At 51.7% G+C, this 26,847-nt stretch overlaps 1 long non-coding RNA gene across 5 annotated transcripts; it reads left to right on the top strand.

Moving 5' to 3' along the window:
• Positions 1-544: 544 nt before the first annotated feature.
• On the top strand, positions 545-26,847 carry LOC125338377. Of its 5 annotated transcripts, none has more exons than XR_007208266.1 (9): positions 545-722; positions 4,290-6,278; positions 12,436-12,592; positions 15,636-15,690; positions 18,549-20,978; positions 21,230-21,265; positions 22,229-22,631; positions 23,153-23,255; positions 26,533-26,847. It is a non-coding gene; the product is annotated as an uncharacterized LOC125338377 (long non-coding RNA). The 5 variants fall into 5 exon arrangements; XR_007208265.1 differs by having other exon boundaries at positions 21,354-22,631; XR_007208263.1 differs by adding an exon at positions 24,564-25,182 and having other exon boundaries at positions 18,549-21,265; positions 21,354-22,631.

Genomic DNA, 26,847 nt, shown 5'->3' with positions numbered 1-26,847 from the left:
GCCCCAGCCCAGCTGTTCTCCCCACATTTCCAAACCCCACGTGAAAACAGCTGAAGGATTGCTTTGGAAACTGGGGCTGCTGCTGTCACCTCATGAAGCATCAACCTCTGCTCTGAGCCACTTCCAGACCAACCCCCCCCCAATCCCGGTGGCATCTGCAGCTTTTTGAGGGGGGTTTAAGCTCTGTCCCCGAGTGCAAGGACCCACCAGAAAACCTGGGCTTGACAGAACTTTCAGGAAGTCTTAAATTCCGCCCTCTGCGAGGTTTCCCAGGTCAGGTACACAAAGCCTGACCTGTGTGAATAATGGTTTCTGTGGTTTACAAGCAGCTCCTAAAAGCTTAATAATTAAGAAAGTGCTTGTGGCTCAGTCCAAATAATTCTGTTGATTTTTCTCAGCTAGTAAAAAATCTGAAGTGTTTCTTATCAAATCAAGACTTGTTCTGGTCCATAGGGAATTTTTTTTCCCCGTTTCTATTCCCATTCTTTCAACTAAATTTAAAAGGTGAAAATTTAGAAGTGGCAATCTACTTGGAACTGGAAAATCATAGGCATGAGAGGAACCAGCCCAGTGCCTAGGCTGGTGAAAAAGTTCAAGGGGCCTATTTTTATTCTGTCAAAATTGCTTCCTTTTGGAACAATTTGCAAAACCAGCCTGAACTTGAGCTATTTATGAATCTTCCAGAATGTTCCAGGGAAAAATGGCACATAGGTGTAGCCAAGGTAAGTCCAGCCTGCCTTTATTTCTCCTTTCAGTCTCCAGGTATCAGTGATAGTCCAGTGGCTGCAGCAAACCCGGCGTGGAAGGATGTCTGTGAGTGGTGTGACACCCATATTTTGGGTGATTTTTCTGGCCTTTCCTGTTTTTCTGGCTAGGTTGGCAGGAGAAGAGCATTCTGCTGGGGCTGGGAAGATGAAAACAAGGGAAACTTTTACTGGTGGCTCGAGGCATCCAAAAAAAATCATTTGTGTCGTGATTTGGAGCCGGAGGTGTGTTTAATACTGGCAGCTCAAAGGGTGCATTCATGTGAGAGCCCAAAGCCCTCTGCAGGGAAGGGCTCTGGGATTCTCAGAGGGCAGCTGGAGGTGGCACAGCCAAGGAACAGCCCTGGTCTCACTCCTGCTTTACCTCTGTCCTCTGCTCGGGTGTTGGAGCAGCCTGCGAGGAGGGAAATTGAGCCAGACCCTGCCAGGTGTGCAGGGAGGGAATCCCTGGGCTGTGGGAGTGAAGCAAAATAAGGTTAAATCTGGATCAGCTCCGAAGCAGAGAAGGTGTTTTACTGTTTTAGCTCTCTGCTTGTGTGGGTGAAGCCCTTGCAGGCAGGAGGGTACCTTTTCCAAGGGATGGAGGGACAGGACGAAGGGAATGGCTTCCCAGTGCCAGAGGGCAGGGCTGGATGGGAGATTGGGAAGGAATTGTTCCCTGGGAGGGTGGGCAGGCCCTGGCACAGGGTGCCCAGAGCAGCTGTGGCTGCCCCTCGATCCCTGGGAGTGCCCAAGGCCAGGTTGGAGGGGGCTTGGAGCAGCCTGGGACAGTGGGAGGTGTCCCTGCCCATGGCAGGGATAGCACTGGATGATCTTTAAGGTCCCTTCCAGCCCAAACCATTCCATGATAATAAAGCCAGGATTTGAGTTTGGGCTCCACAGGACAACAGAGACGGAAAAACACCTGACTGTTGGAAGTTGAACGGGCCAGCTGGAGAGAAGTCCTGCATAGAGCAGCCTCAGGTGAGATTTTCTGCAAGGCAGGATCACCCCAATATTCAGCTCCTTGGCAGGAGTCAGGTGGAGGGAGAGCTGGACCCCACCACCCCCCTGACAGGAGCATTGGCTTCATTTTAGCTGAATTCAGCCTGTGAATGATCGCCAGCCTCGTGTTAACCCTCACTCAGAACCACGTTCTGTCGATTCTGACCCTATCCCAGAATGTGCCATCTTTGATTTGTAATTATCTGTCTCTTTACCAGCCTAGAAAAAAAGAGGTGACTTGGGAAAGCACCGGGTGCCTCTGGCACTGAATGGAATCGTGAAACATCTGCAGTGGACCGTGGGATCTTCCTTTAGACCCACTGGGTTCTGCAGCATAGCTAAAGCTGCACCTGGCAGGAACGAAGGAATTAAACTGGAGATGGGAACAATTTGCCATTCAAGCACAGGGAGGGGGAAGAGGAGATGAGAGGGATCCTAAGGGGGGAAGGGAGAAATTATTTTCAAATGGAAGTTTCCTGTTAGAAATGTCCAAACTGGATATTTCTCCTCTTGCAAGGTTCTGGCAGATCCTTTTCAAAAGGAAGCCTGAAACCTTTTAAAGAGAAATATCAAAGGAAACACTTTTTTTGTTTCACTGACATTTCTCACGAAACTGAAATACATTCCTTGACAGACTACAAAGTGATCCAGATCCTCCATCCAAATGCAAATGGACGTTTAGGAGCACTTACCAACATATCAAAGAGCTCTGGGCCAGGCCTTTCTTTTTACTTCCACTGCAGCTGCTGCCATTCCTGTCAAGAAATGTGAAAATAGAGCAGGGAAAATGACTCCTAGTGTGGTTTTTTGGTGCTAATGCTTTGGAAGAGCTGCTCTATATTCCCTTTTCTGAGTTTATTTGCTGGCTGAAATGGCTGAGCTCAAGAAAGGCTCTGGCTGTGATGTGGGTGTTTTTTCTTTTGGGAGCCTTTGGAAAACTCCCTTTGAAGGTGTTGAGGAAGATGGGGTGGGAAGCCCTGCCAGGTTCACATTGCACCACTGGCAATCCCTTATCCCAGGAAAACCAAGCCCAGAGCAGGGTGGAAAAGGACAAGCAAAGTGACAGCAAAATGTCCCAAACTGCTGGAAGGGGGGTGTCTTCAGGAATGCTGTCCTGGAGGAGGAGATGCAGGAGACCCATCCACGTGCCATGCACAGGTGTTGCTGCAGATGGCAAACCCGTGCAGGAAAAATGGGCAGCAACGTGAATATCTGATGATCTTTCCTGGAAATTCATGGGAACGCTGTGCTCTCAGACAGCTTTTTCCCTCTTAACCCCCACTATTTCTCAGAGGGATGCTGTGACTTGGGAATAACTGAAGCAGAGGCTTAAAGCACAAGGTGGGGGTTTATTCTGAGTGACTGCAAGTGCACCTGAGGCTGTAACAGGGAGGGTTTGTGCTCTGTGGAATGGGAAGAGCCTGTAAATCCTCTCTCTGCACACCTGCAGAGCAACACCAGCAATAAAATATCCCTTTTTCCTTCCCAGGGGTTGTCTTCTGCAACTCCTTCTCAGCCACATTTGCCCCATTCCATTTAAGCTGAGCTCCAAAAAAATCACAGAGATCATCATTCCAGAGTACCCATTTCTTGTTAGTTTTACCTTGGCACGCAAATGAGATTAGAAAGACCAGGAAGACCAGAAAATGGTTCTCTTTTAGGGGAGAAACAGCCAGTCAGGAATTTGTGTCAAGTCCTATTTGCTGTAATTTGCCTGACCTCATGCCTGATGTTTTTACCAAGTACTGAAAGGGGAGCTGGGTTTACTGAGCTCTTTTTCCAGAGTCTGGAATCTCCTTTGTTTTATGTGTGTGTGTGTGTGTGTGTGTTTATATATTTTTTATATTATTGAGTGTGGTGCAGGACAGCAAACCCCCATCATTTTTCTCCCCCTCCTAATGGCATCTCTCTGGAGTCCTGATATTTTGAGCTATTCCAAGAATGCTGCCGATGTCTGTGCTGTGGATGGATGGAAAACTTCTCCCGTCAATGGCCTTTCCAGCTCCTCGGTGGTGGCTGGAACATTTTGGTAGCCCTTAGCAGCTCATGTCAGAGGATGGGAGCATCTAAGGAAAGACCTAATCCTCACCTGCGTGTGTCCACGTGGAATAATTCCTGCAGGAGAGGAGGAAGAGGTGCTGGGTAGTGGTCCTTAAATCCACACCAGTTCACAAAGCCTTGCAGCGATATGTGAGAATCATTCCTGGGACACGTTTACAAATTGTTTAAGAAACTAAGCCCCAAATCCCATTAGGATTAAAGGCTCTGACGCATTTGGGGAAATGGCTCCCTTTGGGAGCCAAAAAGAGCCGTGATTTTAGGCTGCATGCTCCAACCTCAGCAAAGGATTCCCTTCATCATCATTGCAGCCAAACCCTGTCTGCTCTGGGCACTGAAGAGCTCTGCCTGTTCCATTTGTCTCTATCTAAAGCTGTATCTCCCAGCAATGATCCATTACGTGGGAATTAGCTTCCCAGGAGGAGTTCTGATGCCAGAAAACAAAATAGTTTGGGCTTTTCTCTGTTCATTTTTTCAACACAGGTCTGAAAAACTCGAAAGAAGAAGAAGGAGAAAAGTTATTCACGCTTTGCCATGGGACATAACTCCCTGAGCAGGCTGGAGGCGTTGGATGGATCCAGACCTGTGGTTAAGCTTTCCCAGTTTTCCAAGGTGTTTGGGACCAGGATATATTCGGGTCACTGACTGCATATATGAGTAACCTGGGACAGAGGGAGGTGTCCCTGCCCTTGGCAGGGCTTGGTACTGAATGATCTTTAAGATCCCTTCCAATCCAAACCATTCTGGGATTCTGAGATTCTGTGGAATTGTTTTGGTGTGAAAATCAGGTTATCACAGCTGGCTGGTTCTTAGGTTTTGGGCTGGGACAGCAGGAGCAGCTCATATTCCTCAGAGAGCCCCCCAGGACATCACAACCCCTGGTGTCACCCCATGGAAGGGCCAGGAGATGTGCCTGCCCCAAAAACCCACACAGGATACACTGAGACGTGAGCAGAAGCCTGGGAAGCCTCTTTTCCCAGCTCCACCAAGCTCTGATGGTAACAAGGATCTGCTTTTATCTCTGTGGGTATTAACGCCACTATAAACTCCCAAACGCTGGAGTTCCCATAAAACTGAGGTGGGACTCCCGAGAAATGGACACTTCCCAGCTCTTGGAAATAGTGCAGAGGGGTTTTTGTAACAGCTACAACTGTAATTTAAAGAGAGGAAGAGTGGTATTCCAAGTATTTTGTCTTTAAAAGGAAATTCTGAATAACTTATGGATAAGACATTAACCCAGGCCTCGACCACTGTGGTTGTTAAAGAGCCCTCGGCACTGTTTGCAAGAGGGAAGGTGGAGGGTGTTGGTCTTGGATTCCTGCCTAAATTCCAGTTTAAGGAAATGCATCCCAACTACGTCAAGTTCCACCTGCCTTTTTACTGGGTCTGTATTCCCAACCATGGATCAACAGGCCTGAATTTCTCTGCCCTTCACCAGTGAGAAAATGGCCAAAGCTCCGGGACGCGGCTGGTTCAGCTGGACTCCGGCATTCCTCCTGCTGGGACAAGCAAACCCCTTGCTTTTGGGGTAGGATTTATGGTTTGTGTCTCAAGCCTTTATCTTCAGCCTTGTTCAGAGGTGGAACAGGTGTCGTGGTGGAAACCTGGGATGCTTAATTGTCAAAAATAGAGGAGGAAAGGGACCAGCAGCGCTGGGAGGATCCAGCATCCCCACTCTGGCCACAGCCCAGAATAGTTCACAACGTAGAAAATTCTCACATCTACTCAAGACTGGCCTCACTGCCAAAGAAGTTTTTAATTACCCTTCCAGAGGTTGTTATCTCCAACAGCTCATCATTTTAATGGGATAAATATCCATCCCCTCCTGCAGCAGGATCCAGCGTGGCACAGGCACTGCTGCATTCCAGCCCAAAGGTGGCCACACTGCATCCACAGAATAAAGTGATCCCTGTAAAACAAGTTAAAAACAATCCCTCTGGATGGAAAATGGGAATATTTGAAGACATTTCTTTTATCTTGCTTTGGTTTTAAAGATCACACACTACCAGCATGTGAAAAGGCATCATTTTTCTTCCCTGCAGTTATTTATGATCCTAATCCTGCTCCACCCTGTGTGTTACAGATTGTGAGGCTTTTAAGTGAAACTTTAAAAAGCAGATCAAATCCCATTTTCCCACCCTTTTTTTTCACTTCATCTTCTCTGCACCCCAGCACGGGCACATTTTAAAGGCAGGAATCAGTTTACCTTCACAGCCACTCCCACAAATGTAGTTCAGGTTCCAGAGCGTGCAGGGAACTGTAAATTTGAGAGACACTTTGTATTTGGATATAAATATTTTTCACACTTTGGCGAAGCATGTTTCACCTTGTCTGCATGAGCAACGATGGGTTGTCCTCTGCTACCCCAGTTTTGCACTTCAGAGTTGCTCCTGAGGGATGTTTCCGAATGCTCAGGGGGGTGGTGATGCTGCTGTCCCGGTTTTGCAAATGAGAGTCCCAGTGTGAAACGAGGTAAGGATGGATCTGGCTACGCCCCTGGCACAGGGAACAGTGAGGTTTAATGGGAATATCTTTTGTTTGGTGGGGAAAATTGACTCTGAGGGTGGGGAGGCCCTGGCACAGGGTGCCCAGAGCAGCTGTGGCTGCCCCTGGATCCCTGGAAGTGTCCAAGGCCAGGTTGGACGGGGCTTGGAGCACCCTGGGCTGGTGGAAGGTGTTCCACTGGATGATCTTTAAGGTCCCTCCAAGCCAAACCATTCTGGAAATCTATGAAATATCAGATGAGGATCTTTATTGGAAGAAATGCTGGGGGGGCTGGAAGCAAGGGGGCTTCCTTGGAGGAGTCAGCCAGTTGATGTGCACTAGGGAGAAAACATGTTTGGGCAAAGCACATTTTTTGGTGAGTCTGTGAGTCTTGAGCATCCCATGGGATGAGAGCTGGTACTCCACGAGAGGAGGGGTATTTATCTTCACGTGGGAGCTGGAGGTGGCATATTTAAGAGCATATTTTGAGCTGTGAGTGTGGCTGGTACAAGCTGACGTAGCTTTAAGACCAGAATAGGTTTCCATTTTCCACCTTCCAGGCAATCACGGAGGAAAGAGATTGTCTCATTTTTTCACATACATATATCTCGTCCTCGAGTTGCCGAGGCAACACTGTATATGTTTGCAGGCTGGAAGGATCTGGGGATGGAAAATGAAGGCAGGGAGTGGACTGAGGAGAGAAGTCCAGCAGGAATTTTCCCCATGACATTGTGGCCGATTGGCTAGCACTAATTTAAACCGTTCTCCCGGGATTAGTCATCAAACCTGAGATTTTCATTTTTTATTATTTTAAATCAGCCACAGTTGCTCCTGGGGGGCTGTTTTTCATGTCGAAATTAACCTCGTGGAGATGTAGCTGGTGGGGGCTGCAGGAGGGGAGCCAGCAGGGAGGGTAATTCCATAGAAACACAAACAAGGTACAACATCTCGCTCCGGCCGGTGGAAAGCTGAGCCCCTGGGGAGCAGCAGCTCCGTGGCAGTGCAGCCTGCTGCTTCCAGCCTGATGGGAGGCACCTGGATACCTGCATTTTCCCCATGGCCACTCCACAGCTGTATGTCTGCAGGTCCAGGGCTTGTTTTTTTTAGGATTCCTCAGGCACAGGGAGAAGCCACTGCAAGGATCACCTGGAGAAACACTGCGCGTAGCTCCTCGTGCCAAGGAAGCTCCTGGCTGCAACCTTGACACTCCTGTGGCACAACTGAAGGTTCTCAGAAGTTTCTTTTTCTCCCAGGTCTGGGGGGCATCAATTCCCGACAGATCTTGCTGCTGCTGTGCCACGGCCTCGAGTTTGAAAGTAGAGGCAGACAAGTGGACGCTGCCCCAGATTTGGAGCATCTCTTGGGCAGGCAAAGGGAGTGAACTCTGAGGAACACGGGAGCAGTTTTGTGGATGCCTTGAAGAGCTGAAGAAGGACATTATTGAGAATAATTCATTTCTCTATGTTCAGGCACCGCTGAGAAAGTCACAGAAGCTTCCTGTCTGCTCCAGAGAGGGTTTTGGGGATTGCGCCTTTTAAATTCTTACTGATTTTAAGGTTTATTTGTATTACTGTGGGCGTAGGGAGGCCCTGGCACAGGGTGCCCAGAGCAGCTGTGGCTGCCCCAGCCCTGGAAGTGTCCAGGGCCAGGTTGGACGGGGCTTGGAGGAACCTGGGATAGTGGGAGGTGTCCCTGCCCAGGGCGGGGGTGGCACTGGATGGGCTTTAAAGTCGCTCCCAACCCAAACTATTTTGGGATTCTACCCTGCAGCCTGAATCGCCCTGGCAGGGACAGAGCCAGAGCTGTAACCACATAGGCGCCTCCCATCCATCCTTCCCATCACTCCTTGCCCCAGTCCATCTGGCACGTTGACCCTCCATGGACTCTGTGTGTGATGAAAAAGCCCCTTCAGCTCTTCAAGGCATTTTGGGGGTTTCCTCCAGCAGAACTGACCTTTTCTCTACCTCTTCCCCTGAGCACCCCTGCCTGTAAAAGGCGATTTGTGCTGCGACTTCAAAACGCTTGGCAGACGGTCGGTATTTCTGCTGGGCAGCTTCCCCCAGCTTTTTTCATCTCAAGCAAATAAATAAGGCAAGAACTTCACAAGGGAAAGGGAAGCAGCGGAGGTGGCAGTGCCATTCCTGGTGGAAAGCTGGCATTCCCCACCTCTGCTAAATGAGGTTCAGAGAGGACGTCTGGTACGTGCATTTCTAATCTCATCGTTTGATTTCACTGCATCGAGGTTGGTTTTTCATCCCTTTTTGTCAATCGCTTGAGAACAGACTTATAACCAGACAAACTGCCTGACGTGCCAGGAATCGGTGTTCAAAAACCCTCCTCGCACGTAATACAGGGTTCAGTAAATGTGAGGAAGGAGCTGCTGGTGCTGGAGTCCCCCTGGGGTATTTCTCCAACCTCCCCCTTCCCCTCTCAGGTCTCTGGGCCCTTCCCTGCAGGTCACACTTGGCTTTGGGGCACGGAGGGGTCTGTCCATCCGTCCTTAGGGAGAGCAGGCTTAGCGGGGTTCGGGTGTCTGGGAGCAGCATATGGAGGGTGGTTACAGCCGGAGTGTTTTCAGCTGTTGGGAAAGAGGCTGTAAAATGTGATTCCCACCATTCCAGCCCTCTGGGCTCGGACTACATCAAATTGGGTATTTTGCCTCTGGCACAAACCAAAACCTGATGCGCCAGAGGATGGCAAAGCCCTCGCTTAATCCCTTTAATTGCTTAATACCTCAGCCAGCAAGGAAATGTGTTCTGATCCCGTTAATCTTTGCTGTGAAAGAAAAGCTTTTGTAATTGTATCCGTAGCTCATAAACCCCTGCTCTTCCCATAGCCTAAAACACACCCTTCCCTCACCATCACCAGCAGCAGCACCTTCAGCAGGTCAATGGGAGAGGGAAAAAAGCTGGTTTCAGTCTTAAAACCCCCCAAAAATAAAAAAAGAGGTGAAGTACGAGGCCAGCCGAGGTCCAGCTCGGCAGGAGGTGGGAGCAGGATGGCACCGGGCAAGGCAAAGGGGCTGCCCCAATCCAGGGGATGCTCCAGGGAGCTGCCTGGCCCCCTGCCAAGGTTTTTAGCCCCTTTAGTTTCCAAAGCAGCACACTTCATCCAAAGAGGAAGAGAGGAAAGGCTGGGAGGAGGGAGGGTGTTTCTGGTATTGAGCAGCAGTGCAGGGCTATTTCTCTCAGCAGCTGACAGTGTAAATGCATTTCCTGGCAGGCAGCTCGCTCTGTATTAAAATTCTTGATGAAGATTATTAAAGTGTGTTTATGAAAAGCCTGCGAGTGCTTCTTGGACTCCAAGCTGCCTTTCAGAATGACAGGTTTGGGTGAGGGCTGAGTGCTCAGGGGTTATTAAAACCAGGCTGGCCAAAGCCGCCCACTCCACTGGCTCCAGGTGGTATCTGTAGGAAACTGGATGGTCCCAGTTTGCTCAAACAGGGAACCAGCATGGGGTGACCGTGGCTACTGCAGCCCCAAAACCTTGCTGCAAATGTATTTGAGCATGTTAGGTGATTTTGGGATGTGCTTCTGTTTCCCCTGGTGGTCAGGGCTGGAGTGAGCTGTGAAGGGATGCTGAGGAGCCACGGGGCTGCAGTCACTCCATTTTCTCCCCTGATGGGGGCTGCAGGGGCAGCTGCGGTGACCACCCCTGCACTGGTGCCAGCAGAGCTTTGGGGAGACATTCCGTGCTGGAGACAGAGCCACCAAATGCTAGACACAGACAAATGTCCCCGTGGCAATGCCACCTCCTCTGCTGGCACCCTGTCATCCTCAGCCCCAGCTCCCTTTTCTCTATGCTCTTCCCTTTCCAGCCTGAGGTAGGATTTTTTTTAACATAGGAGACCAGGTTGTATATCTAAATATATGTCCTTAAAAAAAAAAAATTTCCAAGAACAATGGTGGAAAGAGCCCAAAAATGTGCTAAGAAGGATGAATGCATTAGGACTGGAGGCCAAGCAAAATATCAGAAGGGTGAATCAGAAAGAAGGAAAGGAAGGGGAAAGAAACAGAAACGTATGGAGTTCTTAAAAAGCCATTTTTTCCTTTTAATGTTAGTGGCAGCTTTTCAATTTGAGCTTTGAGTGCTGGGGAAATGTGTCCACTGCTGCTGCCTGGAGCTGTGCTCTGGGGGGATGCAGAGGCATTGTTGCAGCGACACATTCAATCTGCTTTCAATCCAGCCCCATTCAGGAATACAGAATAGTTTGCTTGGAAGGGACCTTTAGAGGTCACATTCTTAGAGGAACATCCCTTAATTCTTTGAGGTCTTGCTCTGGGGTTTCCTGTTGGCTCCTGCTACCTCTGGCTCATCTCTGTAAAACTCCACGTGTGCTGCAGCGTACCCAGCACATCCTCCTAACCCTGAGGGGTCAGACACAGCGTGCCATGGGCAAACCTGGGACTGCTCCCCTCCTCCTTCAAGTCTGGTTTAAAGCTCTTCTCCTTGGAGAAACGTGAATCCCACCTGATGCCAGTGATCCTGGTGCCACACAGGCCATCCCATTAGTGCCAGACCACAGGGAATGGCTTCCCTCTGCCAGAGAGCAGGGTCAGGAGGAATATTGGGAAGGAATTCTTCCCTGTGAGAGCGGTGACACCCCAGCACAGGGTGCCCAGAGCAGCTGTGGCTGCCCCTGGATCCCTGGCAGTGCCCAAGGCCAGGTTGGATGAGGCTTGAAGCAGCCTGGGCTGGTGGAAGGTGTCCCTGCCCACGGCAGGGGGTGCCACTGGCTGGGCTTTAATTCCCTTCCAAACCATCCTGGGATGCTGCGTGTGGATTGAGCAGGTCAGCAGCCCAGCAGGATGCAACACGGGGATGATGCTGAAGGTGCAGTGCCTTTCCTGGGGCAGGGACAGCCCTGTGTCCTCTGGAAGTGGCATCACCCTGGCTTTAGGCTTGTTTTCTATGTCTGGTTTTGGTGTCTGGTGGTTGCTACAAACTCGGCATCAGCCTGGGTCTCCTGGCAGATCTCTGTCCCCTTTCGTGATCTGGGCAGGCAAAACCCAAGTTGTCTTGTCCCTTCTCTCTTCCTTTTTACTGTTGGATCTGTCCCTTCACTTCTCCTGCAGCTCAGACCCCATCCCACGTTATCAGAGGCTCCAGCCTCAGGAGTGGTGATTGCTGAGGGCAGATGGAGAGGCCAGAAAACAAATACTGTAATAAAATCTTGATTTTGGTTGCATGAAATGGGAAGAATGAGGGTCAATGAGGGTGGAGTGGTGGCTGCAGGCAGAGGTGGGAGGAGAAATGGGACACGGAGCCCAAATTCATACCCTGGTGACTGTGGCATCCATCAGGGTTAAAGACAATCTGTGTCTCATTAATCATCTGATGTAAACAGAGGGAGACTCACTGGAACACAGCGGTGTCACTGGATGAATGGCCTGGAGTTGGAAAATAAACATTTCAAGCTCTGTCTCGGCGTTTATTTTTGCTGAATGCCTTCTCTGCACCCGGGTGTTCTGCTCACAGCGGGGTGCCACTGCCCCAAACCCATCCCCAGGAGCAATGCTGGAGCAGGGACTTGGGCTGCTGGGTGAGGAATGCACCAAACACAGTGCAGGAAAAGTCCTGGAGCAGCCGCAGTGCCTGCCCTCGGTGCTTTTATGCTTTCACTGTGAGCTGAAGGTTTCTCTCTTGGCTCCCGGGGCTTTAACAGCTGGGAAGTGCAGCAGCGTGCTCGGGCCTGGGCAGGACTGCATCCTTGGAATCACAGCCCGTGGTCAGCTGTGATCCAGGGAAGTGGCACCTGTGTCTCCATCAGATGCTCTCCGTGTTCACACACCACTGGGTTTCCACAAACCTCAGTTGTTTTTCCTTCAAACCTCTCATTCCTGACGGGTTTTTTTCCCTCCCCACTTCCCTCTGCACAAACCCACCAGGTGCAGCCTGGAATCCACGCTCACCCCAACGTGTCTTCATTCTGATTTATTGACGTGGTTATTGTACAGATGATTAGAGACATATTTGGGGAGATTTTGCCACCTCAGAGCAGACATGGAGCTGTTCTAGAGCAGTTAATCCTTTACAAATATGGATTTAATCACGCCGGCATTTCACACACAATAACTGTCCTATCCAATGTAACGTTTAGCTCGCTATAAAGAATTTCATTTCAACCTATTTTTTTTCCCCACAGGCTCATTAACTTCTGCTGTTCAGGAGATATTGACAAAACCACAAGTGAGTGGCTCATCTTCAATATCCACCCCATCCACATCCCACAGGGATCCCAGCTGGTGCATTTGCTGTACAAGGATCTTCACAGGGAGAGGAATTTGCCGAGCCCTGAGCAGGTGAGTGGATTTCGCTGCATCACTGGACCTGATTATTTGCCATGCCGCCTGTTGGGGTTGTAAGAAGCTGCAAGTACAACATATCCCCCCTGCTGTGACATAAGGAATAACAAATTCCAGTAGAAATGTCATTTTGGGCTTTAGGTTTCTGATGGGGAGAAGAAAACAAGCCACCCCCCCCCCCCCCCCCCCCCCCCAGCTCAGCTATGCTTGGTAGGAAAATAAATTACATAAACGCTGGCTTTTCCTGTGCCTGCCCACTTGCCATCCCATCCAGCTCATCAGCCATTCCCCAGGATGGGCTGCTTGCAGCAGAAGACAGGTTGAGAAAAAGAAAGAATTTCCACTGGATTAAGTTATTTTAGCTGGAAAAATAAACTCTTGATGCTGCTCGAAGCCAGTGCCTGCCCGGTGCCTCCCCAGCTGAGCAGGAGGTGCTGCCATGCAGCAGGAGGGCTCCCTGCCATCCAGGCTGCTCCGTGCTCAGCCAAGGAAATGCAGATGTGTGGGACCCCCTCAGTGCCCGGCACCCCCTCGCCCTGTCCCCAGTGTGCCACTCGTTCTCCGTGTTCCCAGTGACCTAACAGGGAAGGGGCAGCAGCCTTTGCCTTCGGAGCGCCCTGGCACGGAGCCGTCACTCTGCCACTGCTGGGAGCCCTGTCTGACGCCTTTTGTGGCCCTTTTGTGTCTGGGACTCCACACTGATGGGTTTTGTCCCCAACACCACCCTGCCCCACTGCCCCCAGCCCCTTGGCCAAGGGGGCTGTCGGGGAAGACAAGGGGATATTCTTTGGAGAACAGTGGGAGATCTCATGGCGGGGCAGCCGGCTCGCGGCCACCGCCCACACTGCCCTCCACACCTGGGTCACGGCGGGCACTGGCATTTCTGGGACTGTCTGGGGCACCACAAGTGAGCTGAGCACAGAGGGAGGATGAGGAGATGGGGTCAGTGCTCGGGGATCGCGGGCAGCAGCCAGGGAGAGGTGACATCCCACTGGACCCTTCTCCAGCAGCACTGCAAGCCCAGGAGCAGCCCAGGCAGCCCTTAAGGGCCTGAGCTCACTTTGCAGCGTCCCACTGGCACCCCCGTCTCGTGTGGGAGCCCCCCAGCCCCGTGTGCTGTTTGTTTTGGAGTGAGGGAGGCTTTGTCTGCGGAGCTGCTGGACAGTTTTCCACAGTCCGCCTTCTAAACTTCCCCATTCCTGGCCTTCATCGCACCCAGCAGCTCCTTGGGCTGTGGCACAGCCAAATATCCTCATGGCCAGGTGCTGCTTCCATGCCTGCCCTCCCCACAGTGGTGGATGGTGGTGGGATGCTGGGCAAGACCTCCCTTCCCCATCCCTGTCCCCGTGATCCCTTCCAGCACGGCTGTTTCCGCTCTCCTTTTCCATGGGATATTGCCCTGCATTGCTTCATGCATCTTCTGCAAGGCAACGAGCTCTGAAATGCTCCCTAATGACCATGGCATGGAGCGTGGTGGGTACCAGGAGCCTGGGGAGGATGCAGGTGGTTGCAGGAGCAATGAGGATGCCCAGGAGTTGCTGTGGACAATGTGGAAAAAAAGAGGGGAAAAAAGCCCAGCCCAGGACGTAGTTCTCTCCATCCATGCAGACCTTTCCTTCATGAAGTGACACCTTCACTGTTAAAAGGTTAAAATGTGCATTTTGTGTGGCTCAAACCCCAGCAGGAATAAGGTCTGGGGAAAGGGGGAACCTGAGTCAAGCAGGGCTGGGGGGATTGATGTCCCCCCAGCTGCCTGGGGCTCTCAAGCACTGTCTTTGGGCTAGTGCTGGGCTCTGCGTGGGGCAGGCAAGGCCCCCTCTGTGGCAGGAGCTGGGGCAGGGTTAGGAGGGTCAAGAGCAGCTGATGTGCAAAACCTCTGGGGTTTTTCCCCTTTTTTCCTGTTACACAAACCTCATCTCAGCAGTTTTTCCCACCAGCCTTCCTCTGCACAAGCAGGAACTTCCCCGAGGGTGGCCGACTTTCCATCACCGCTTTCCAGGGGATTTCTCCCCCTTTTCTCCAAAACCCTTCTCCCTGCCTGCGCAGCTGTGCAGCAGGGATGGTGCAGGGCCAGCTCTCGCCACGGGCCTGTCTCAGCAGCAATAAAGCTGTCGGCAGCGGCGCGGTCCGGGCGGCCTCGTGCTGGAGATGCAATTTGGGAGGCAGAGCTGCAGCTCAGCCCGGCTTCCCCTCCATCCCTCCATCACCGCCCCGCCGTGTGCCAGGAGACAGAGCTGGCGCTTCTCCCACCAGAGGAGCGGCGAGCGTCAGCCAGGATGTCTGGTGAGAAGGAAGAGGCTGTCTGTGAGCATCGAGGGAAGCCCTCCACTGACCCTCTCTGCTCCATCCAGCTTCCCAACAGTATTCCCAGATCCAGGAGCAAGCAGCCTGAGAGTCGTCTGGATCTCCATCAGAAAGAGACACCACAAGGACCATTAGCCCTGCAGCAATGCACGTGCCAGGGATGTGTTCACCCCTTCCCAACATATCCTTGCTTTGTGTGAGGGGAAACTGAGGCAGGAGGTTCCCAGAGGATCCCGGAGGATCCTCCTGCTTCACAATGCCTCAGTCCCACCAGTAGAACACAGAGGGTGCTAAAGATATAAGGAATTTCCATCCTGCCAAAAATTCAAACGTGTCCGACTGTGGGGATCATCTTTAAATACAGAAGTTGGGAATTTCACCTGCAGAGAAATATCCACAAGAGGAAAAATCTCCTCTTGCCTTTACAAGTCAAACTGAGTACAGGAGAGGAGTAAGGCACAGCACAAGGCACTGACCCTCCCGAAGCACAACGCTCTCAGAACCCTGAGGAGGTGTTCTCTGAAGAGGTTTTCATCAAGCCAAAATGGGCCTGCAAAATGCTGTCTGGTAAAGCTCTATCCAGCTGGAAAAGCACCGTCCAGCTTTCCCCTTGGAGTTCTCTCTCTAGACCTCATACAAAGTCTTATTTTTTCACTCCTTTCTGAGTTGGGCTCCACTTCTCCATCTCAAGGCGCCCACAAATCATGATTTGCCTCTCTTTTTAATTTCATTTCAGTGGCTTCTGTTCCTGCTGTGGTTGGATCCACTCTCGGATGTCTCGGAGCTTCTCCGTGAGTTTCGGAAGCAGAAACGCGTTTTCTTATTCGGCACTGAAGGTGCTGCTGGAATTGTTCAGCACGTGACACAAAGTACCACCAGATACCTCTGAAAGTTCGAACCTAGGGAAAAGTGGGATAGGGACAGGGATAGGGACAGGGATAGGGATAGGGATAGGGATGGGGATAGGGATGGGGATGGGGATGGGGATAGGGATGGGGATAGGGATGTGGGTAGGGATAGGGATAGGGGTAGGGTAGGGGTAGGGTAGGGATAAGGTAGGGGTAGGGTAGGTATGGGGATGGGGATGGGGATAGGGATGGGGATAGGGATGGGGATAGGGATGGGGATAGGGATGGGGATAGGGATGTGGGTAGGGATAGGGATAGGGATAGGGTAGGGGTAGGGTAGGGATAGGGTAGGGGTAGGGTAGGTATGGGGATGGGGATGGGGATAGGGATGGGGATAGGGATGGGGATAGGGATGGGGATGGGGATGGGGATAGGGATGGGGATGGGGATGGGGATAGGGATGGGGATAGGGATGGGGATAGGGATGGGGATAGGGATGGGGATAGGGATGGGGATGGGGATGGGGATAGGGATGGGGATGGGGATGGGGATGGGGATGGGGATGGGGATGGGGATGGGGATGGGGATAGGGATGGGGATAGGGATAGGGATAGGGATAGGGATAGGGATGGGGATGGGGATAGGGATGGGGATAGGGATAGGGATAGGGATAGGGATAGGGATAGGGATGGGGATAGGGATGTGGGTAGGGATAGGGATAGGGATAGGGTAGGGGTAGGGTAGGGGTAGGGTAGATATGGGGATGGGGATGGGGATGGGGATGGGGATAGGGATGGGGATAGGGATGGGGATAGGGATGGGGATAGGGATGGGGATGGGGATGGGGATGGGGATAGGGATGGGGATATGGATGGGGATAGGGATGGGGATAGGGTAGGGGATGGGGATGGGGATATGGATGGGGATAGGGATGGGGATAGAGATAGGGATAGGGATGGGGATGGGGATAGGGATGGGGATGGGGATAGAGATAGAGATAGGGATGGGGATAGGGATGGGGATGGGGATGAGGATGGGGATAGGGATGGGGATAGGGAAGGGATACGGATAGGGATAGGGATGGGGATAGGGATGGGGATAGGGTAGGGGTAGGGTTACGGTGGGGATGGGGATAGGGTGGTTAGTGATGCTCTCAGCACACGGCGCTCCTGGGAAGCGTGCAAAGGGATGGAGACAGTCGTGTGCTGGGAAGCAGCTCCTGTCTCATGTCCTGCGACTTGAGGATTTCACTTGGGACATTTCTGCTTCAGTCCCTGTCTCTCAGGCACATGGTTGGGTTTTTGGAACTCTCCTGTGCAGGGCCAAGATCTGAGCTCGATGATCCTTGTGGGTCCCTTGCAGCTCAGGATATTCTGTGATTCTATTCCATGTTTCCTGTGTTATTTCTGTTCATCCTGGTACCCAGGAATGCCAAGGTTGGGAGGAGCTCTGGCCCTCTCCAGAGGGCTTGGCGAGGGATAAGGAGGTATTTCTGTAGCAGCTGCTCTCACTGGAAGCTCCAGGCTGACTTTCTCATGGGAAGAGCAGACTTGGTCCGTCCAAGCGACCCCTGCCTGGGCGTATTTGTGCGTGTGATCCTGACACCTCTCCCCCCACAGCAAACACTGGCCCTGGCCAAGGCCCTGCTGTCCATCCCTGTGGCCTTGGGGATGGGTGGGAGCTCTCAAAGGTGGATGATGAGGAAGGAAGGAGGGGTCTGGCAATGCTCTGGAGGGTGTGTGATTTCACATTTCCCCTTTGAGGCTTGTAGGACTGAAGAGCCCAGTGAACCCCAGAGCCCCCAGTGCAGCTGACAGCTCTGCTGGAAATAGATACGGTCCCATCCCGCCCTGGTGTTGTTGTTGGCAGGAAGGCTTGGAGGCCTCCAGGTTGAATTTGTCAAGAGCACAAGCAAAGGAAAATTGTTCTCATCTGAACAAACACAATCAGTTGCTGCCAGCTGTTCCAGTGCCCCAGCAGAGGATTCACGTGGCTGGCCCTTTTCCCCAGCCTGGGCTACTGGTCTGACTGGTGGGTCAGAAGGACTTGTCTCTCTCTAGTGGATATTTTGTTGCTCATCCTCCCTCCAGCTTCCATCCAGGGGAAGGAATGGGGTCAGTGTGGACGCCCTGAGCACTTCCCTTCTCCTCTGCTCACCTGGGGCACAGGGAAGGCTTCTGTGGCAGGGTTGCAGTTCCCAGAGGGTGGGAGGATGGCAGGAGGTGACATGTCTGGGCTCCTGGTGTTGGAGTGAAAATGCTGCAACCAGCACCAGCTTTGCCTCGCGGATGCGTTGGCAGCATTTTGTTGCGTTGGCTTAACGGCGATGATCAGGGTCTGTCTCTGTGCTGGCCCACGTGCGACTGCTGAGGGCCAGAGCCAGCTCCACCCCACAGACTCCACACCAGGTAATACCCTCTGACTCCTGCCCCTCTCCAAACACGGTCACTTTTAGCCCTTCTCTGTGTTTTTCCCCAAAAAGCAGCTCCTGTCCTGCCTTTGGGCCTGCCTGCCCTGTAGAGCCTCAGGTGGGGGCTGCAGCACAGCTTGTGTCACTTTTACGAGCTGCATGAAACCACCAGCTCGAGTATCTCACACAGACGGATCCATGGATTCCTCCCCTCCCTCAGCCCTCTCCCTGCGGGGAGGACGTGGTTTCCCAGGGCTGCAGAGCGTGGCTGTGCTGTGAACGGGGCCATGCTGGCAGATGTGCTGTCCCCGTGTCCCCCAGCCAACCCAAACAGGGCCGAGTGACCCAGTAACATATTTTATATTGTATTAGAATATAATCTTCTCCTCAGAGCTGCTGCCTGCTGGGTGTCTGCTGCAGAGGAATTTCTGTGCCCTGAGAAGAGGATGGCTCCTGGCCCCGGGGGATCTGCCTGGTTGGTTGGAGAAGAAAATATCTTGTCTGTGTCTTGGCCAGATCACAGAGCAGAGCTGTGCTTCTTTGTGGGCAGTGGGAACATCACCAGTGTGGGATGGGATTATCTCCATCGCTGCACTCAGGTTTGTTGCACGGTGGGTGTTTTAATGGGAAACCTTCCCTAAAAACCCTGCCTGGCTGCAGCTCAAACCAGCCCTTTCTCCCTGCTCTCGTATAGCTTCGATCTGTTCCTAATTGCCAGAAAACAAGCCAAGCCCCACCTGCTTCCTACCACCCACAGGCAGCCCACCAGGCCCCCTCCTCTACTTTCCAGGTCTAAACTCACCTCTGACTGCTACCCTCTCCTGTAAGACATTTCCAAAGTGTCTGACTAAAACACACTCAGAAACCTCCCTGAAGCAGGAGCCTGGAGCTCTCAGGGCGTGGAGGATGCCCGTGGCTTTAGAGCATCTCCACCTCTCTGGGTACCTCCTGGCACCAAGAGATGGAGGGGGCAAGAAAGGCCCCAAAACTTCTTAAAATTTGAGTAATTTTTCCTCCTTTAAACCCCACCGTGAGTCTCTCATCAGTTCAAGGAAATGCATCTGCGTTCCTCTTTTACTGCTCGCTGCTATTGGGTGATTAAAAAACGGGGCAGCTGGGGCCACTCATTCTTGACCTGGAGGAAAGCAGGAGGCTTATAAAAGCTCTGAGTGCTGCAGGAATTATGAGGTAATTAAAAAAAAAAAAAAAAAAATCAGGCCAGAGCTGGGACCACGTCAATAAAAGCAGGAGGAACTGATGTCAGCCCCACGCAGGATGTGGGGAGTGATGCCTCTGCCCTCTGCTCCTGCTGCCGAGCCCCTGGTGGTGCTGAAACCTCGCACTTCCCACTGGCAGGGATTTGGGAATTCAGGAGACAGAACACATGCTGGGGCTGGGTGGGCTCTTATTTCCTTGGTGAATTCAGCTGACTGGAATCCCTCCCTCCCAAATGTAAATCCCGTGTGAGCCTTGGCGATGGGTGTTTTATCAGAGCAAGATGAAAATCCCCCAAAAAAGCAAAAATTAATATTTAAAGGGATGAGGAGGGGTTCCAAATCACCATTTGGGGGGTTAAGAGGCCTGGTTTTCAGGGGGGGAGCATATTTTGCCCGCCACAGGGTCATAAGTATTAAACCAGGGAAAAGAAACCTGGTTTTTCTTTATCTAGGATTTATCTAACTCAATTTAACCCAAGACTCAGCTTGGGTTTCCTGACCTGATAAGAAGAAGGAGAGAGAAATCAGCAGGAATTAATAGGCCTTTCCATTGCTCACTGCAATAATCCAGGTCTTTCCAACGCTGGGGACCGACATCCTCGTTTGGGGTCGCTCAGGACTGCTTCTCCAAAGAGCAGCCGCCTCCTCCAGGAGCAGTGCATGGGAGGTTTTTGGGAGCAGCCTCCTGCCACCCACATCTGTCCCCATCCCACAGTCCTGCAGGGCACAGATCTGGGGATTAAATGCCAGCAGTGCTCAGCTGCTCTGCCAGGTTTGGGCCCTGGTGGGAATTAAAGCCCTGCCTTTAACAGCCCTCCCAACACATTCCCATCCCCACAGAACCCCTCACGAGTCCCTGTAACCCCCTCCCCAGAAAAACCCTTTGGGGCAGGCAGCAGGGAAGGGAAGGTTCCCCCTGTGAATTCTCCCTAATAATTTCTGGCTTCGTTAATCCATTTTCCCTGTCTGGGACCCATCTGGAAGCCAAGCTGTGACTTTGCTCTTGAGGGAATCTCAGGTTTTTGCCTGTTTTCAGGGTGATGCCTTAGGTTTTAACTTTTATATTTCTCAAATCCTGCACTGCCTGCTGTGTCACTCTGAAGTTTGGTGTGGCCTCTCAGCTGCTGTTCTCTCGTGCTGGTCAGACATAACAAACCTCGCTAGGTTTGCCCTCCAAGGACACCAGGCCCCAAAAGCTGTAAACTAAAAACCTCTGAAGAGGAGGGACAAACTTGAGGTAATTACATCAGGAACTGAGGCTGTAATTGGAGAATTAACCCTGATATGCAAATGGACCAAACTCATAAAAATGTGATGAACCCATGACCCAGGGTCCATCTGGGGTGGAGCCTTTGGACTGCCCAGGGTGAACCTTTGAAGGCCCACTTTTATTCTCTTTTTATTATGTTTTATATATATTTTTTATTATTATTATTATCCTACTTTTATTCTCTTATTTTCATCTAGCCTCTGTTTTTAGGTGGCCACCTCAAGGCATCAGTGTCTTTATTCAAATGTAAGGCCTTAATGAGAACGATACAGGGAACAAGTCCAGCCTCACTGCTTTGTTTCCTGAATATTTCCATCCCAGCTGATGATGTCAGGTTGGCGGGTGTGGGGTTTTCCCCCTTGTATGAATGAACACAATACTTCTGCAGAAAGGGAGGGGTGAGCTTGGATGTTTTCACCGTTAGGTTTTAGGGATCATTAATAATGCCTGCAGTGCTTTCTGTAAGGATGAGCCAAAGATTTGGGATGTAACAGCTTTCTAGTGGAAAAAGGGATTATTTCCAATTATAATGTTTTGCAAAGATGACACCTTGTTTCTGATGAATTCTTTTCACTTTATTTCCAGCTTTTCGTCTTGCTCTTGTAAAAAAAAACTTGCCAGGTATGTATTTAGATATGTATTTATAACAGAGATGCCTGCTTTAAACAAATTATTTGGTAATTAAATGAAATATTTCTGCCTGGTTCAGAGAGAAAAAATGCAGCTCTTTGTAACTGAAAGGGAGTTTGCTGTGAGCTCCTCTGGAAGCCAGGCTGTGCCCAGATCAGGTGAGATCTGCCGCATCTCCCAAGCCTGGGCAGTGCAGGAGATGAGGGTACCCAGGGAGGGGGCAGGAATCAGATTCTGCCTCATGCCCATGGTCGAGCTTCTGCCCCTGAACTCAGCGCAGTCTCATCTCTACCTTGTGATGAATCCCAGCTGATTTTCCAGCCTGAGCTGTCCAGCCACTCATGTTGGATTATAAACTGGAACTTTTACAGGCTGTATGTGGGGTTTGTGGCTTCCTTTCCCTCTCTCTGTCTCCAAAGTCCACGATTCTTAATAAATCATCCTCTAGCCTGAGTTGAGTCTTGCTGTTTTAAGTTTAACTAGATTATTTTTTTGCTGATAAGCCAGACTTTGAATTCTTCCCAAGATCACGGGTTGGGGCCCATAATATCATGGAGGAGAGACTGTTCATGGTGATCTATCACATGGGAACAGCACCAAGCTCTCAGGTTTCCCTTAGATCAGCACTTAAAGGCACAGCACTTGTATCTCATGGAGCTGGTGGGAGGGAAGAGTCAGGGCTCCCACCAGATACATGGAAAATGGACTGGGATGACAGGAAAATGTTGTATTATACATCTATTTCTTGCACTGTGTCAGTGCCAACAACTTCCTAAGGCTTTGATCCTGACTTCACTCCAATTTCTGCTCTTCCGACCGAACAGACCCAAATCCACCCAAGGGTGGGATTGAAGTGGAGCAAAGCATTGAGAGAACCTGCTACACCCTCTTGTTGTTTCCCTCACTCTTCTTTGACACCACCCTGACACCACATAAATTTGTTTTCCTTGACAGCTCCAGGCAAATGTGTCACGTTTTCAGATCCATCCTGATGCGATCCTTGTTCTCCCAGCCAGTGCCTGAGCTCCTCTCCCAGTATCGCTGTTGACTTTGGCCTCCTCCTCAGAGCCCCGAGCAGCTCCCATCACATCCCACAGAGTCTCCAAGTTGTGTTCCTCGAGCATTAACCCTGCAAGGAACCAGTGCAGCACATGGCACAGGTCACCCTTAGATCAGGAGAAGTTCCAGCCCCGCTCTGGGTAGAGCAGCTCCGTGAAGGGCTTTACTGGGATGAGGTGAGAGGTGGAGGAGTCCTCCTTGAGGCATGTCGTGTGCTCACAGCCTGTGGAAAGAATGGATTGATCGAGATTAAAGGTGTTCCTGAGAAGAGCAGCCGGGAGGAACGGTCATGAGACACGTGCGTGGTCGTGGTTTCTAGAGCCATTCTCCCTCTGCTAATGCCTGATACTGGGCAGCCTAGTCCCTCCCACCCCAGCCTGCCCTTGGGCTGGCTGTGATCCCTCAGCCTGACTCCTTCTCCCAGTTTAGCCAAAAAAACCCCATCTCTGCAGTCCCAGCATCCCCCCCAGTCCTGGATGGGATTGGCACATCTTTTATCTCACTTGGCCCAGCAGGCCACAAATTCCTGCGGTTCTGGGGTGGGTGAGGGGGGGAGGGTCTTTCCCGGTGTCCCTGTGCTCGGGAGGCAGCTCCCTGTGTCACACATATCAGTGTGTTGTGTTGGGAAAGCTGTGCTGCTGCCCAGCTGGGGGCTGGAGATGAGCCAGGGGCCATCCGTGCCTCCGTGGGAAGGCAAGAGGGAAGACGTGGTGAAGCTGTGTCTTCATGGGAATTTGTGTTGCTTTCACTTTTTTAAAATTATTTTTCTTTTTGGGGGGATATTTTAAACCACAAGATGCTATTTTTGTTTTTCTACAGCTCAGGAAGGTCGGTGGCCATGAGCTGATGGCCTCTGTCCTGTCCTGATGCAGCCACCAGCACAGGCAGCACCAACACCTTCCCCTCAGAGACTTCGCAGGAGGTGAGTTTGGCTGGCAAAGGCTGGGAGCACCTCAGGTGGGGGCTGTGTTCCTCTCCAGTGAATCACGCTGGCAGGGACACTGGCAGCATCCTCTGTGGGATTTGGTGGGTCCTGGATTCCCTCCCACCTCTCCTTACTGCAGCCATCACCTCGCAGTCAAACCCTCAAGGTGAATCCCTCACAGAGGGGGAGAGCTTCACCACGCATCTGCTGACGGATGTGTGTTTTCCTTGGCGTTGTGTGCCTCGTGGCTGCTGGATAGTTATCTGAGTGATGAATTCATCTGCACAGGGACCCCTGAATCGTGGGGCAGAGGGAAAGCATCTATTAGAGCAGCTTGGCATGAGGGAGAAGGAATAACAAAGAGGAGAGGGGTGGTGGTTGCACATCAAAGCCGTGTCTCCGCTTTCCAAGCCCATATTTTTCCTAGCCTATCTCCTGGACTTCATCTGGCTGTGGTGAAAGCAGGCACAAGCCAGCGCTCTGGTGTGTCAGAGGCTCATGCCTCGGCAGGGAGAGATGGAGTTTCTGAATTCCAGCTGTGTTGGGCATGATACTTTCCTCATCGCCTCCCCTGCCAGGGATGGTTTTTCCATGGGGTGGAGAGCCCTGCTATTCCGTGGAAATGCTTCAGCTCGGGGCTGCCACGCTGCCACAGGGGACATCGGTGTCACAGCTCGGATCACACAGAGCCCAGGGGTGAAAATCCCTGGCTCCCTCCAGCCCTGGTGCCAGGCTGCTCCACATCCTGCTTGGAGCTGGCAGCTCCCGGCTTGCTGAGCTCACAGATTCCAGCAGCAGGGAGAGAGGGGGAGCTGAGCCCTGAGCCCTCATCTGTGGCCCCTCCTTGTGCCTATGCACGCATAGGTGTGGGGTGCTCCTGGTGGCTTGTGCAGATGAGGATCCTTCTTCCCCTAAACCACCGGGGACACGCTGCCCACGTGGATCTGGGAGCCTTTTCTCAGGATTCAGTGCCCCTGCAGGAGGCTGAAGTTCCCAGAGGGGGACCATGGGCTTTATGTCCTCTGTAAGGAGGTGCAGGCAGTGATCTCTGGGACAGCTGAGACCCAAGTTCCCCTTAGGAACAGCGGGATGGCTGGGAGCTGGACTTGTTTCAGGAAATAGATATCACATCTCTGACGGAAAGAGGGATGGAACAAATCCAGGACGGGGATGCAGGGCCAAGCACTCGTGAGAGGTTAGGAAGGTGCAGGTGGGTGTGTAGGGTCATTTGGAAAGAGATCTGGCCCCTGTTTCTGTGCTGCATTGCTCTGAAAACAAGCCCCTTTCTTTTCTTCCTAAATCCAGGGTCCCAAAGTGAAACCACCATCCCAAGTGGCCTGACAGGGGAGTTGTGGGGAACAGCCTCTTGCCTTGGTTTCCCCGAGCTGTCCCCAGGGCAGGTCGTGTGACAGGCAGGCCTGTCAGAGAAAGCAAACCCTCCATCACCTCATGGCTTTGGACTGCCAAATCACACGGCTGCCATCAGGAAGCTCAGCAGATCCCCCTGGACCTCCTGGAGATCATCTGGGTGGCACAGCAGTAGGAAAGGAGCTGGAAAATGGATTGAATTGCTTTTTCCCCACAATCTCAAAGCGTTCATGGCGGGACCTTTTGCCAGCATTGTGCAATGCTGGCTCACGTTTTGCTTGAACTTTAGTCCTGCTTTTAATCCATGCCACAGGAACCTCCAGGGAAAGGAATGTTGCTGATTCCTGACTTCAGCCGTGATCAAAACCTTTCAACTCCTTCCCGGGCCATTGTTCTATGTCCTGTCAGCATTGTCCCCAGGGCAAGGGCAGCTGTGTACCTGGATCAGGAGTGCTCCTCCATCAGAGCCAGCACTTCTCCAGCCCTGCAAAGCGATCCTGCAGACACCTTGGAGAATCAGCATTGCCCCCATGACTTCCAGTCCCCCAAAACCACAGTGAGCTCTCAGATGTTTGTTTGTTTGCTTGTTTTGGCAGGAGGAAAAAGGGCCAATATTGAAGTTTAGGGAAATGTATCATGCATCCTTCATCTGGCATCGTGGCTCCGGCTGGAAAAGCCCTTCCCACTTCCTTCCCTTACCCGTTAACGAGGTGGATAATGCGGGAAAGGCGCTTGGACAGCAAAAGGCAGCGTCCACGTATGAGGCACTACTGCTGCACTTACCCGCAGCCTGGCTCTTGGGCAGTGCTTCTGGACAGTGCCAGCTCCAGGAATCGTGAATTTTAGGAGGATCCATGTACTCACCCAGCTCATCCCAGTGGGGGGTGCAAGGTCTGGGTTTGGGGGGTTCTTCCAGGTAATTTGGCCAAAGACTGCCTTCTCTTGGGGCATGAGCTGGAGGACAGTGTGAGCCCACAGGCACCAGAACAGGCAGGGGTGGAAACCTCCCACTTCATTTGGAAAGTTGTGAGCAGGAGAGAAGAAAGCAAAGGGGTTCACACAGGCAAGGAGGGTGCACATGTGCTGTCCAGCCATCCAGACCCCTCTTTCCAGGGAAGGCCAGCTCCCACCCCAGCTTTCCAAGGCCACTTTTTGTTGGAAATGATGACAAGCTGCCTGTAACAATCTCAGCTGGCTCTTTCCTGGAAGAAGCCTTCACTGTCCCATCCTCCCACCACTCCAGAGCATTCTCCAGGGATGTTTCCAGTGCTGCCAGTTCTTCCAGGACCTCTCAAGATGATCTGTTTCACATGAGCCCAGTTGCCTGCAGTCCAGTGTCCATCCCAGCTGGACATGGACAATTTTTGGCAGGAGGGAAAGTGATGCCAGGCATTGGAATTGGGCTCTGGTTGGGTTTTTTTCTCCCTTAGTTGTTTGGGGTTTTTGTTCAAATCCAATTGATGAACATCACAGGGTCAAGCCATCCCTGTGTGCTCAGGGGCAGTGAAGTTGGGTTTGCATCTTAGAGGAAGGGTTTGGAAGGGGACAAGGAAAGCAAATGCTGCATTAAGGACGTTAATTTAACTGCCAGTATAGCTCTGGGTGTGGACCCAGGATCCTTGCTCCAAGAGCACCCTTGAGGGGTTAAAACATTTACTCCTCCATCTCCAAACCCACAATTTTTAAGCTCCTTTAAGGCATGTGCAGGTGAGGCAAAGTCATTTAAATGCAGATTATCTAAGGACCCGTCCCAAACTTGCCTGCAGTTGGAGAAATCAAGGTTCATATGGTCTTGAATCCTACAGGTGTCCCTCAAAAACCTGGAAGAGAAATTTGATCTAATAAATCTCCAAGGTCTGAGTTTTGCTGGATTTCCTTATTCAACTCCTGTTTTTCTGTGTTGCAGGTTAAACCAGGGTGTCCATGTTCTGCAGACTTGCCTGGAAAAGTGGGAATTCAGCCTGGAGGAAAGAACCAACACAAGCAAAAGCAGAAAACACCCGATTCCTACAAACCCCTCTGTGTATGTCTGAATGAAGGCGTGCATCCCCTTCCTCCCTGGCCCAGGAAGGACCACACTGCATCCCTTGTTCGTCACCTACCGGAGCGTGGTACCACCGCCCTGCCCGAAGCTGGGGATGGCCGCTGTGATCCAGACAATGGGGATGGAGAATGAATGGAAAATGATCTCCTGTGTTGAGCTGACAACCAGCTCTCTGTT

Source organism: Corvus hawaiiensis, chromosome 25, assembly GCF_020740725.1.
Source record: "Corvus hawaiiensis isolate bCorHaw1 chromosome 25, bCorHaw1.pri.cur, whole genome shotgun sequence".
NCBI lineage: Eukaryota > Metazoa > Chordata > Aves > Passeriformes > Corvidae > Corvus > Corvus hawaiiensis.
The sequence above is the reverse complement of the archived record's forward strand: the minus strand, read 5'-3'. Positions and strand labels throughout refer to the sequence as shown.